A 12,288-nucleotide genomic window follows, 5' to 3' on the forward strand; every position below is an offset into this window, starting at 1 on the left:
AGACAAATGAGGTTGAGTTGAGAAAACCATTTGAGCAATATTTGAGAAACAGAGGAGATCTCAAAATTGTATGCCCCTGATCTCAATTATGTCTCAGTTATTTTAAAGGATAATTAAAGAGACTAACATGAGATGAATCTGAGACTTTCATGAGACAAATCTGAGAAGTATGAGCCTTAAAAGAGATCTCATCGTTGTCTATCCAATGTCTCATCCATGTCTTGATTATTTCTCTTAAATATGAGAATTATGAGTCATATTTGAGAACAAATTGAGCATACTCAATATTGAAAAGTTAAACACTTTTATTTGGGTTAAGGTTAGCAGCATTCACACTTAAAATTAAAAACTTTAAAATTAAAGCAAAATACAAAAATATAAAACAAATACAGCTGCTCTCAGGCTCATGTCACATTTTGTCAAAATACAAAAATATAAAACAAGTATGTATTGTTTTTTTTCTGAGCACAGTGTGTGTCCTGTTTAATGTATTGAAAATAACACAAAAAAAACAATACATACTTAAGTATGTCTTTTTTTGTGTTGTTTTCAATACATACTTAAGTATGTTTTGGGTTTTTTTGTGTTATTTTCGGCGGGGGCTATTTTGGATTTTATGGATAACTGCCACTAGGGGGGCCGCCCCAACTTGTATCCATGGATTTTTGAAAACCTTAGGCCCATATCTAACACCCTGCCAAAACTAAAAAACTTTTCCAGAAGTGCCCAATCTTCATGAATTTTCATGTATTCCTTCCCAGCTATATCAGAAGACGTTTTATTTGAATTGCCTCCACTGTATTATTAGGGTGACTCAAATTATTATTAAAACAGTTCATGCTCTATTATGTGTTAAACTTCCCAAAACTCTTTTACTGAGCTTTGCTATGAATTTTGTCAAAAAAAACTGTGTATTCAACTATATATCATCTACACTAAACAATGTAAAATTGTCCATTGCAAGCAAGTCCATTCTCCACCAACCTTAAAACTGCATAAATGAAAATAACACTCATGACAGAAGATCTAAGATTTTCACATGATTTTGTCAATTTTGTACATTTTAAAATACTATGTTGAAGTGTGACATAAAACTGTTATCCACAGAATAAGTGTCAAATATTCGGTAGTCCATTTCATCACCTGGTTTTAGTAAAGTCCATTCTCAATCAACCTTTACACTTTATGCATGAAAGTGACAGAGGAACCAACATTTTACCACAAAGAATCCACAAGGTATCAATGTTCAAAATGTACTTGATTTGCCAAAACATTCCCTCGTCAATTGCTGAGCTGTGACTCGATGCCGTCCACTTTCACAACGTTCGGAGCTCTCCTAGTGAAGGCCATTTTCAAGTCTTCATCTGTCAACTGGATAGTTGGGTATGGAGTGGCAGGAACTATTCAAAACCAGAAGAAAAAAAGACAAGCAAATCAGATTAACATGATAGCCTTTCCAATATAAAATGTAATTTTACACTATATAGAATAATAAGCACATTTATTATCTACCTTGCTTGACGTTTATTGAATATTCTGTCTTTCTTTAGACATTGTATGGCTGAAATTGTTGGTTCTGATTAGAATGTGACAGTTCTGATGTGGAGTTCAGGCCCCATAATGTAAGATTTTAAATATTATTGTGCACAAATGCACTTGATAAGCATTTAATGAGCATTTAAAAATATATAGTTTTCAAATTCAGTTTATGTTAGTACTGAAGAAGTAATTTACTGGGCAATTGAATAATGGTTGAAAGCTAACAATTATATGGGACCATCCAGACAGTATTCAGCACAGCATAATTATCACTTTACTTACCTCTCACAGTATGTATGGAGTCATTATAGTAGCAAAATAGCTGCACATGCATACAGAATTCATAAATGCGCAATTCAATTTGTGAATGGTACAAGGATTGGTACAAGAATTTTGAACAGTTTGAGATGTACATTTGCAACCATTTGTAAAAATCTGATTACACACACAAAGATTGAGATACGCATTTGCAGATATTTTGCTACTATAATGGGTTCAAACATGAAATGAAATATTTGAAGTGAATAAAGCATCCCTTTAATTTGAGATGTTTTGTTTTAAAATGTTTTTTAAAAACTTTTTTCTACCTACAATCTAATGCTTCATTAAATCAGGGGTCCTGTCAACTATGTTTTGTGTTGTGATGTGAACAAAAGATGCTTGCAGGATACACATACCTTTCCAAGAGTAATAAAGCACTCAATGTTCTCCTTGAAGATGTGTGGCAAAAAGATGAGGGTTGCTCTGAAGTCGATATCTGCAAGACATAAGACATACTTTAAAAAAACAGCATTTATTCTATTTCCAACATTTTTTCTGATTCAAAAGGAGAGGTACAGGTCAGCTGTAACTCTGTAAACTATGCATTTGGTCCACTGCAATTAGAATATGCTCAATTATTTAACCAGATTTATCTTAAGTAAATACAAGGCACATTTCAATGTCCTTAAGATTAGGCAGCATTATTTTTATTATTTAAAAACAGTACCTGGTAGATCCTCTGTGAGAGCCTCTTGCCTTGCTTCCAGGTAGAGTTTAGACAGTAGGGATTCCCCTCAAGCCAGATTGAGAACCTTTGATACAATACAATACAATACCTTAGACATGCAAAATTAAAATTCTACAACAGTTAGCATTTCCTGTTGATATATTTAGCGCAGCAATTTCAGAAACCACACCCCAAATACATATGTAAAGTACATTACCACTACTATTACCCCTTTCAGTTAATTGTTTATTATTGAGGTGAGCAATAAATCATGTCAATGTGGAACAGAGGCAGCAGATAACATTAAAAGTTTTGGGAGGCTGATTTCAAACAATGCGTTGGTTTTAGAGCGTGTTTTAAAGACAACTACACGTTTTAATGAGTGTAATTTTATTCATTTTCATTAATTTGTTGGCTTAAGCCCGAGAGCCGTGGGCAACATCGCCTCCTATACATGAAAAACATCTCAGGGTAGTTAAACAAGCATGAATATAGTCATATAGAGAATAGAGGAAAAACTATTGAAAAATACATTTATAAACTGCTCCCGAGGCCACAAATGCCACTCTACATAAATGATTTATACATAGAAATGTAGGAAAATTTCTCCTTTCATTCATCTGCTGAAGCTGTCAGACTTATAGTTGTTGTTATATGTGAATATAACATTTGATACTGAATTTGAAAGTAGGGCTAGCCTGTGAGCTAACGTTTTTCTTTAGCTAAGAAGAGAAGTTACCCCAAGGCGCCATTTTACATTTAACTAATGGACCGCAGTTGTGTATAATGCTGATTTCACCCGAGTGAGAGAAGGAACATTTTTGGAGGAAATGCCTCCTTTTATAAATATATGTACCTTTTATATTATTCGACCATAGTTATTTAAGTTACTAAGTTGTGTAAGTGTTAGCTGCGTTAGCAGACGGGCTATGTAACCGTTTTGAATTAGCTAGCGGCTAACGTGAAAAACGTTAGCACTCAACATTTTGTCAACAGCTGTAGCTGTTTGTCACACTGCTGTTACCTCTGAATCTCTGGGCTTCGACTTCAGTCACCATGACACCTGCCTCACCTCACTTCATTAGCAGGTCCTGGTTGTCGGCCGAATAATGTCCTGCTGGGACCAGAGGAGAAATTTCTGGTAACGGTCGGTTTTGTCAAGTGTCAGTACAACAACCAATCACGTTTGCGCTACATGTGAAATGCACCAATCAAAAGCCGAGCTGTCTAAAGTACCCCAGCAACAGGCAAAGAGCTCTAGCATGTTAGCGTTTGCGAGTTGGCGCCGGTTGGCGCCGCGCCTGACGTCATGCGTTTTAAATTTGAATTTGAGACAAACACGTTAAACAAGCTGGCTTTGTCCCGATTAATTTAAGAGAAAAAAAGTGTTAATGACAAGCGGAGTAAACGCAGACTTACCCGAGAGTAAAGCTGTCAGCTGTCAAAAACTCAGGAGAGACATCCATGTAGATATATCCGATATATCCACAGCATCAGTGTCCGTTAAATGCTGGCCGGCCGCTGTCTCCGTGCGCGTTTGACCTGCGCATGGTCTGTCAGGTAGTCACGGGGCTAATTTGAAATTAACGTTTAGTCTGTCCTGCGCTTTGTCTGCCAGGCTGTAGGTAGCTGATTTTACTGTGCATGGTTGACCGTGTGTGTGAATATCATAATATACAATATTGACTGGATGATTAGTACTTTTTCATACCTGCAAATCTGCTAACAAAAAACATTTTATATCAAGGCTACTCAAAAATGGTTAAAAGTTAAATTCTTTATTGAAGACTCAAGCAAACAGTGAAACCTTCACATTTAAAAAGTATAACTAGGCTACTGCTGAAGAAATATTTAATAATTATTTAAACAATAATTAATATTTAGGCTACTGCCATTTGTAGAGCTTAACACAGTCTAGTCTACCCCAACATGTAGAAGAAAAGGTACATATATGTACCTTTTACCACTTGGGTACATATCTGTACCTTTTGGGCCCCCAAAAAGGTACAAATATGTACCTTAAGGTCCAATAACTGGCCCTAGGGGGTACATTAGTGTAGATTGTACCTCGGGGGACAAAAAAGGACTCTTACTGTAGCCCTATTTCTGAGAGTTTGCTGTCAGAAAACAAGATAATTAAATTGACAGCACAATGTTAACGTCTCTTTTTAGCCCATCATGGCCGTTTATGTTAATGGGTCAAGTTTTGGAACTCAAAATTGTAATTCAGGAATTATATGACTTGAGTAAGAAATTATTAAGTTGTAAGTTGAACATAATGTAAATAAACCATATATCTCAAAAAATTATTTGCCTGTATTGATTACTTATTTTCTCAAATTTTGGCACGAGATAAACTGAGATATGATTGAGGTATAATGTGTCATCATTTGGGAGCTTGCCCTGCTCTCATTTTTCTTTTTGCTGAGACACTAGAAAAGAGACAGCTATAAGAGAATCTGAGAACTCAAATAGTGAGCAGTGAGAGACAGAACCATGTATATTTCTCACTGAGACATTACTGAGATAGTGTTTCCAGGTAAGGATACCAAATTGAGACATATTTGAAAGTTGCACAATATGTCTCATTTGTCTCTTAAGTGAGATCAAGAAAAGAGACAGCTGTGAGAGAATTTAGAGAACTCACACATTGCTCACCTTGAGACTTATTTCTCAGGAGAGACATTTGAGAAGAATGAGAAAACCAGTCTGGTCTCGATTAGTGCTCATTTATGTCTAGGAGATGTAAATGTGACATAAAGGAGATCTCATCTTCAATTTTGCTTTGCTATGGGCAGACAAAACTGAAATAAGTATAGTTGTTAACAAATCAAACTAAATGACAACTTAAATAAATTAAGTGGTCAAACACAATATAAGAGAAGTAACAAGGTAATTAAACAAACAAATAAGCAAACTAATCAAACAACAGTACTGAAATATAGGGGAACAAAGATTAATCAAACAAACAACAAAAAGGAAAATAACCCCTTGCGCCACACAACAATATTAAGACGGCCCACTTTAAAAAAGGTAGGAGTTAGTATTTTAAGTTGTTAGAATAATTTGAATATTATACTTGTTGAAAATGAAATGTTACTGTCTTCCTCTCTTTTTCCTCTTTGTGATTTTTTTCCCAACAGTCATCACAGGTCACTATGCATACGTAATTCACTAAATCTTGATAATATCTATCTCTGTGCATTTATATTAATCAGATAATATGATTTTGATACATTGATTGTGTTTGTGTGTTAATATTGATGTAGAAAACTATGATTACTTTAATTACATATATTCCATTTGCTTAAACTAATTAAGATTCTATAATCACAAAAAATAGTATTGTCTGTCTTATATTTTTTAACCTTTAAAAGAACATGTAGATATTGAAGAATAGTTGGCTCTTGTTATATTTCTGTAGGTCATAATAAGGCAGTATGTTCGTCATAACAAGTTTGTTAGCAGACCACAAGGCCTTGTCCTGGGTAGCAGTGATTGTTATGCCCAGGTGGCCTGATGTGTGACGGTATGAAAGAAGACTGGCGAATCAGCGGAGGGGGAAGGCTGGACTTCCTGGAGGAAATCGACCAGCATGTTTTGTAAACAATTGTAAGGTTATTTTAATGAGTTCCAGGGAGAGAGTCAGGGTTCAGACTTCACGAACTGAAACACGTCTGTTTGTATTCAGGGACATGAGTTAATTTTGAACCCGGAGATCTCTGTAGAGTGCACATTTTTTGACGTATTGTAATAAAACTTTTGTTAAACTGAGAAACTTGGACGTCTCCAGCTCTTCATTTCCCCATCAACGAATGCGCAGAAAAATGGGGAGGTTTTTTCTGTTGGTGACAGATTTTTTCTGTCGGTGACAGATTATCAATTTTCAAGGTTTCCTCATGCAATTTTTCTAACAAAGTCCACAATGCAGCAACTGGTGGCAAGTAGGAGTTGGGCAAAGCGTGGACAGCAGAAGGAGGCAAAACAACCGGCGGCCAAAACCGCAGAGGCAAACAGATGAGCAAGCAGTAGAGGCAAAGCCGGTGGAAGCAAAACTGGTAGAAGCAAAGCAGCAGTGTTTTCTGCAAGGGCTAATGTTAGTAGCCACCGCTCCCCATAGTGTTACACTGAGGCCCTGCAATAAATACACACACTTTACTGACTGATCAAACCTCATGACAGAAAGAGAAAGCGATGTGAGCGTCCACCTACCGATCAGGCAGAATAAGTGCATGCGCCGCACGGGAGGAGATCACAGAGAGAGAGAGAGAGAGAGCGAGCGAGCCAGTGCGACAGGAGCCACCGGGACGACTGTTGCGGCCAGGGAAGTGCCGTTGCTGATGCGGGACCAGCACCGGAGCAAGCCTACGGCACAACAGTCTTTGTAAAAACAGCGAGAAACACGTTTAGACAGACACAATGTGGCGACCGCCACCATACCTGCAGCCGGTAGGAACGGGACGGCCAGGATGTGGGCGTGTCTCGGTCCTCAGAGTCAGAGGCCGTAACTCTGCCTGCCATCTGCCTTTATAGCAGACTCCTGGCAATGATTGGCTGCTGAGAGCCAGGTAGTTAAAGGAGAAGGCCACTGCAGCAGGCATCATCCTGCTACAATCATACAGTACTTGATGCGAATGGAAAATGTTTTGAAAAATAATTGGATACAGGGATGTAACCATAACTATGCTACACTATGTGCTGTCTACACTGCACAATGATGTTAATATGTTATACACTGTACATGAGTGAAGTCAGGTGGTTATTGCTAATATAGTAAGATGCATGATTTTCCATAAATGTTAGAAGTAACTGCATATTGATACTTTTGATAGTCACAGAAGAATAATACACTGGCTTCTAAAAGAATGTGACATTAATATCATTATGTTCAACATCCCTCAGAATGCCAAGCAAGTTCATGCAACATTCATAAATCATCATAAGCATACTCAAATCCATGATATACCAGGGAGAAACAGTTCTGATGGAGTGGATGACAGGCTGGAATCAGGATCCTGTTCTTCTTCCCCAAATGCCCCCTGGCCCAAAGGGTTAACTGCCTGGATGCAGTCAACCTAAAGAGACTGATAAAAAATATGTATTGGTTAGATTTAGTTTTACCACATGTATTCATACATATCAACTCCAGAACTGCTAGTCATGCTGTCTCAAATGATTACATTCATAAAATAGTTGTGTGTAGTTGTGCAACAAGCTAATATAAGGTTAATTTATAGGGTGACAGTCCCTGTATATGGCGCTCTGTACCTAACGTTAGCTGGTGCTGTTACCACAAATGTTCCTGCCCCCTCCCCTCCTCATAAGGTGCTGGCCGATACAAGATAAACAAACAAGCCAAACAATGCACCATGTGTCATCATGTTGTCACCCAGACTTCTCAGACATGTTTTGCATCACACTCTTTCGTCCACAAGAAAACGTGTTCTTTCAACCTAGCTGGCCATTTGATGTCATTGTTAGCTAACGCTAATGTTAGCTAGTAACTAGCTATTACCGTTAGCATGGAGCGACATAAACTAAAACATTTTCGTTCTTGAAAATGGAAACATTGTTCGCATCTTCTCCATCATATTCCTGTCTTTATTTATTATATTTTACGTTAAACCACCGGCGATTACTGACGTTAGTTAGCTTGACCTAGTTACCTGCTGTTGACAGGACGCTCCGGTGTCTCCGCTCGGACATCCTTCAGGCACAGCACGTCCTCTTCCCGGCACAGTACTCCAAATGTGCGAACATTTGTTACACATGCTTCACCACGCATGGTATGGTCCAGGTCAGCCTCCTGACAGCAGATAGACTCAGGACACACCGACACCAGGTGCTGCCGACCCGCTCCGCCCCCCAGGCGAGCTCCGGCTCCACATCCTCCTCTCTCCGGACCACCGCTCCAGTCTCTGATCAGAAAGTCTTCCAATGTTTGTGGGCTGTCTGAGAAGACTGACATAAATTAAGACGACCGCCATCCTCTGCTTCAGAGAGACAGCCTGCGCCGCTGGACTGCAGGTCTCTGCTCGGTGTCACGGCAAACCCATGGATCTAACACTTTAACTACTGTATGATCATTTAGAAACAAGAAACAGCATTTTTTAAAACCTTTTTATTATCAGTGAAGCGTAGAGTTGTGGTCGTGAACGTCATGAAACAACCGTTGTTGTTGTTTAGATGATGCAGCCGCTACCAGCTGTCAGCAGTAAATTGAAAAGGCACCCACGTGGAGGGCTGGAAAATGACCAATCATAAGAGGCCTGGGGTCAGCCTTGGCCCCGCCCCCAATGTGTAAAAATTCCTCGCTCCGCGCGAGCAGAGCTCCACCGCGAGCGAGCACGGGGGAGAATCTGCTTCACTCAGTTGCTGAATATGTGCGCCAAGATCAAACAAGTGCGCGCGGCAGTTGAAATCTGCGCGCGTAACACGAAATAAATGCGCGTGCAGATATGTTAGCGCTCGCGCGAGTTTTGACTCAAATATGACGCCATAGGAATCTGACTATTTTGAGCACAATTCAGGAAGACAAGGGAATGTATCACTGTGCGTATATATACACCTCTGGACAGATTTGATGTCTCGAGTTTCACTATAAAATGAACATATCAACAAAACAGTTCTTTTTGGCCCCGTTTACACGAGGACGCTTGTGGGTAAAAACGTCAAAATATTTTATCCGAAGTGCCTTTCGTTTAGACGGTTTTTGGGGCTTAAAAACGCAAAAATCTGAAACCACCTTCCAAAGTGGAAAAGTTAAATACGCTCCGCCTTAGCGTGTCCGTCTACACTGCCAAGACGCAAAACTCTGCTCAGATCTGCTCACGTCACGTATGTGTTTACGTCACATACAGGGGCGCAGAAAGGATTTTGAAACTGGGGGGGACGAAGCTGACAACATATGATAACATTTTAATATACTATAAACATTATAACTGGTTTAAAGCATTAGCACCATTAACAGTAACTTAACGTGGACATACAAGCTACCACAGAGGCTACCAGTCCCAGACGGGATATCTCTACAAGAGATTGTAAGATTCTATAGAGATATGCCAACATGTTGTGTTGCTATGGGGGCCAAACTTCCTGTCTGTATAAATGAGTGTGTCAACCAGCATCATAGTAGAAACATTTTATTTTCAAAAGCTTCAAAATAATAAAATATATGTAATTTTGTGTAGTCATTTTTGTCTACATGGTTAGTAATGCCTACAAAGATCGATTCTGGACTCAAAATAATTTACTGTGTCTGGCAAGATAACAAGCCAACAGGCTCACTCATTCAAATTCAATGGATGTTCAATATAGGCTATACTAAACGCCAACACTGATTTACCTTAAATTGAATACATTGCGCCAGTCTAAATGATTTTATATTAACCACGTCCAGTTCAGCTAATATCAGTCACGATATCTTACTGAGTGTTAGTAATTAAAATTACTGTTCATAGTAAATTGATCACATAGCGCCACTGCAGTGGCATTTGTCTAGCTCTAAAGTTCGTTTTTCTCATGATTCAACCTGTAACAACTTACATGCACCATTAGGCTTGGCATTGGTATAATCACAGATTCAAATAGGCCTACTGTTAGGGTTGCCACCTTTCAGAAATGAAAATAAGGGACGCCCACCACGGCTCCTCGGGACCATGACCAAACATCCAAACAGTTAAACCACACTAATTTATGTAATGATCACTGAACACTGTATTCCTCACAAATATAAACCTTTTGACAAAGAATACACAGAAAGCTCTACAAACATTTTTAATTTTTTATGTATATATAGAATAAACGTTTTCTCTTAACAAATGTATTTATTTATTTATTTATTAACTGTTAATCCATTAGTATGATTTGTTCTTTAAATGGCCATATATAATATTGTAGCGGACCATGTACTGTGGCTGTTTGGGTTGTGTTCAGTTAAGTTGTGCTGAAGTGTATGGATGATGTCTGGGGAGTGGCGTTATCAGAGGCTGTGAAGCCTGTCAGTCATGGCAGTTGCCATGGCAATGCTGGGCGCGAAGTAGCCAGCTGGGATTGGCGGAGGGCCTGTGGGGGTGTGTCCTGGGGAGTTGTATGTGTATGGAGTGAGACGTGACAGAGCTAATGTTGATGCTATATGCCGGTTTGATTGTGTGTTTTATTGTTTTGCCGTTGGTTACGGCCCACAGTAGCCTGCGTTCAAGCTGAAGAATAAAGTTGCAATTGCAGATTTAATTGATAATAAATAAATGCATGAAGGTAGATTCCCCCTTCCCCAATTGGCACCTCTCTTCACGCTATTCTCACTGACCGTCTCTACTCTTTTTTTCTTCCACGGCGACATTACTCTGAACAGACAGCCAAAAAAATGCAAAGTGATATGATACTGTAATGCACAGTTTACTTACAGTTGATGCTTTTTGAAAAAAGGATGCAATTGTTTTCTGCTTTTTTGGTTTGGATGGCCTCATCATGCGTGTGTCGTTGGTTGTGGGATCCTGAACTAGGGGCTGTCCCACTGATGCCTGTCATACGCGCTCTGGGTAACCATGGAAACCAGGCTTGAGACGTAAACGCCAGAGAGACCGGGTAACTTTTAGATTAGAATCTCTGACGACGCAGGCAGCCTGCCCAGCTCAACAAAATGATTGTCCGTCTTTGATCTGACTGTTTTATGTGAGTTGTTGCAAAGCAGTAAATTAGAACTAGTCTTTTGAATAAAAGTGAGGGGGACGGATTGAGGATCTGTGTACGTCAGAACCCCCCTGACGTACACACTATCTGCGCCCTTGGTCACATACATGCTCCAGTACAGGAAAATAAACAAACGTGGGATTATTTCCATGCGTCGGACCTTCGGAGTCTTTCCACCAAATGTACAGGATATGTACAGATAGTATTACTGAACAGAGAAGGATCTGTAATTACCTCTGTCACATTTTGGATGCAACAATTCGTCAGAGGCGAGCCAGACGGCTGTGAACGAGACCTGGGAGATCTAGTGGATGGTGGATAACTTTGTGGAAGGAGTAACTGATGAAAATGTGTGGCGTGAAAACTTCTGCATGCCCAAAGATGCTCTTATCGCTTTAAGTGATGCCGCCTGGCATGCATACAATCTAATTTCACACACTTTTGCGTCACCGTATGCACGCAGATTTCCTCCCGAAAATACTTGTCTAAACGAGGAATAAAAAGTGAAGACGCGACGGCACTTTTGCGTCTTCTGTTCAGACCGTCCTCGTGTAAACGGAGCCTTAGTCTGATGTAGAATTCGGTGTACCAGACTCTGTAAGGATTTGTCTCCGTTTTCCGCATACACAGAATCAAACTTAGTGTGGCGGAATGGAGAGAGGGAGGGGAAAGTTGCTCGACAACGCCACCTGGGGAATTGCACCCCAGGAAATACACCCTTGGCCCTGTACTTTGGCTAACCAGAGGTCACACAGATTCGTTACACGAAAGTATAGAGGACGAGAGACGGACTTACAAAAGATATCAAAAAGTATTTATTTGCAGTAAATCAAAATTAAAAGAGCTCAGGGATCTCCACAACAACTGAAGTGTCAAATCAAAGTCACAACCACAGTAGAAATAAACACAACAGGCACAGAGCTAGGCTGTAGCGAGGCGGTCAGACTAACAACTCAAACTACAAAAGAAAGAATCACTACAAACCAAATCACCACGTGCCACACCAAACTTAAGGAGGGAGTGAGAAGGGGACCACCACAAGGGGAAGCCTGCCGCCCGCTGCACCAGCT

The 12,288-nt window shown here is 39.6% G+C and overlaps 1 long non-coding RNA gene across 1 annotated transcript; it reads right to left on the reverse strand.

The window, feature by feature from the left end:
* Nucleotides 1–586: 586 nt before the first annotated feature.
* On the reverse strand, nt 587–3,023 carry LOC131982319 (uncharacterized). The gene is made up of 3 exons (XR_009395376.1): nt 2,528–3,023; nt 2,217–2,296; nt 587–1,400 (listed from the first exon to the last, which is right to left on the reverse strand). It is a non-coding gene; the product is annotated as an uncharacterized LOC131982319 (long non-coding RNA).
* Between the last annotated feature and the right edge of the window lie 9,265 nt (nt 3,024–12,288).

Source organism: Centropristis striata, chromosome 12 (genome assembly GCF_030273125.1).
Source record: "Centropristis striata isolate RG_2023a ecotype Rhode Island chromosome 12, C.striata_1.0, whole genome shotgun sequence".
In the NCBI taxonomy this organism is placed as follows: domain Eukaryota; kingdom Metazoa; phylum Chordata; class Actinopteri; order Perciformes; family Serranidae; genus Centropristis; species Centropristis striata.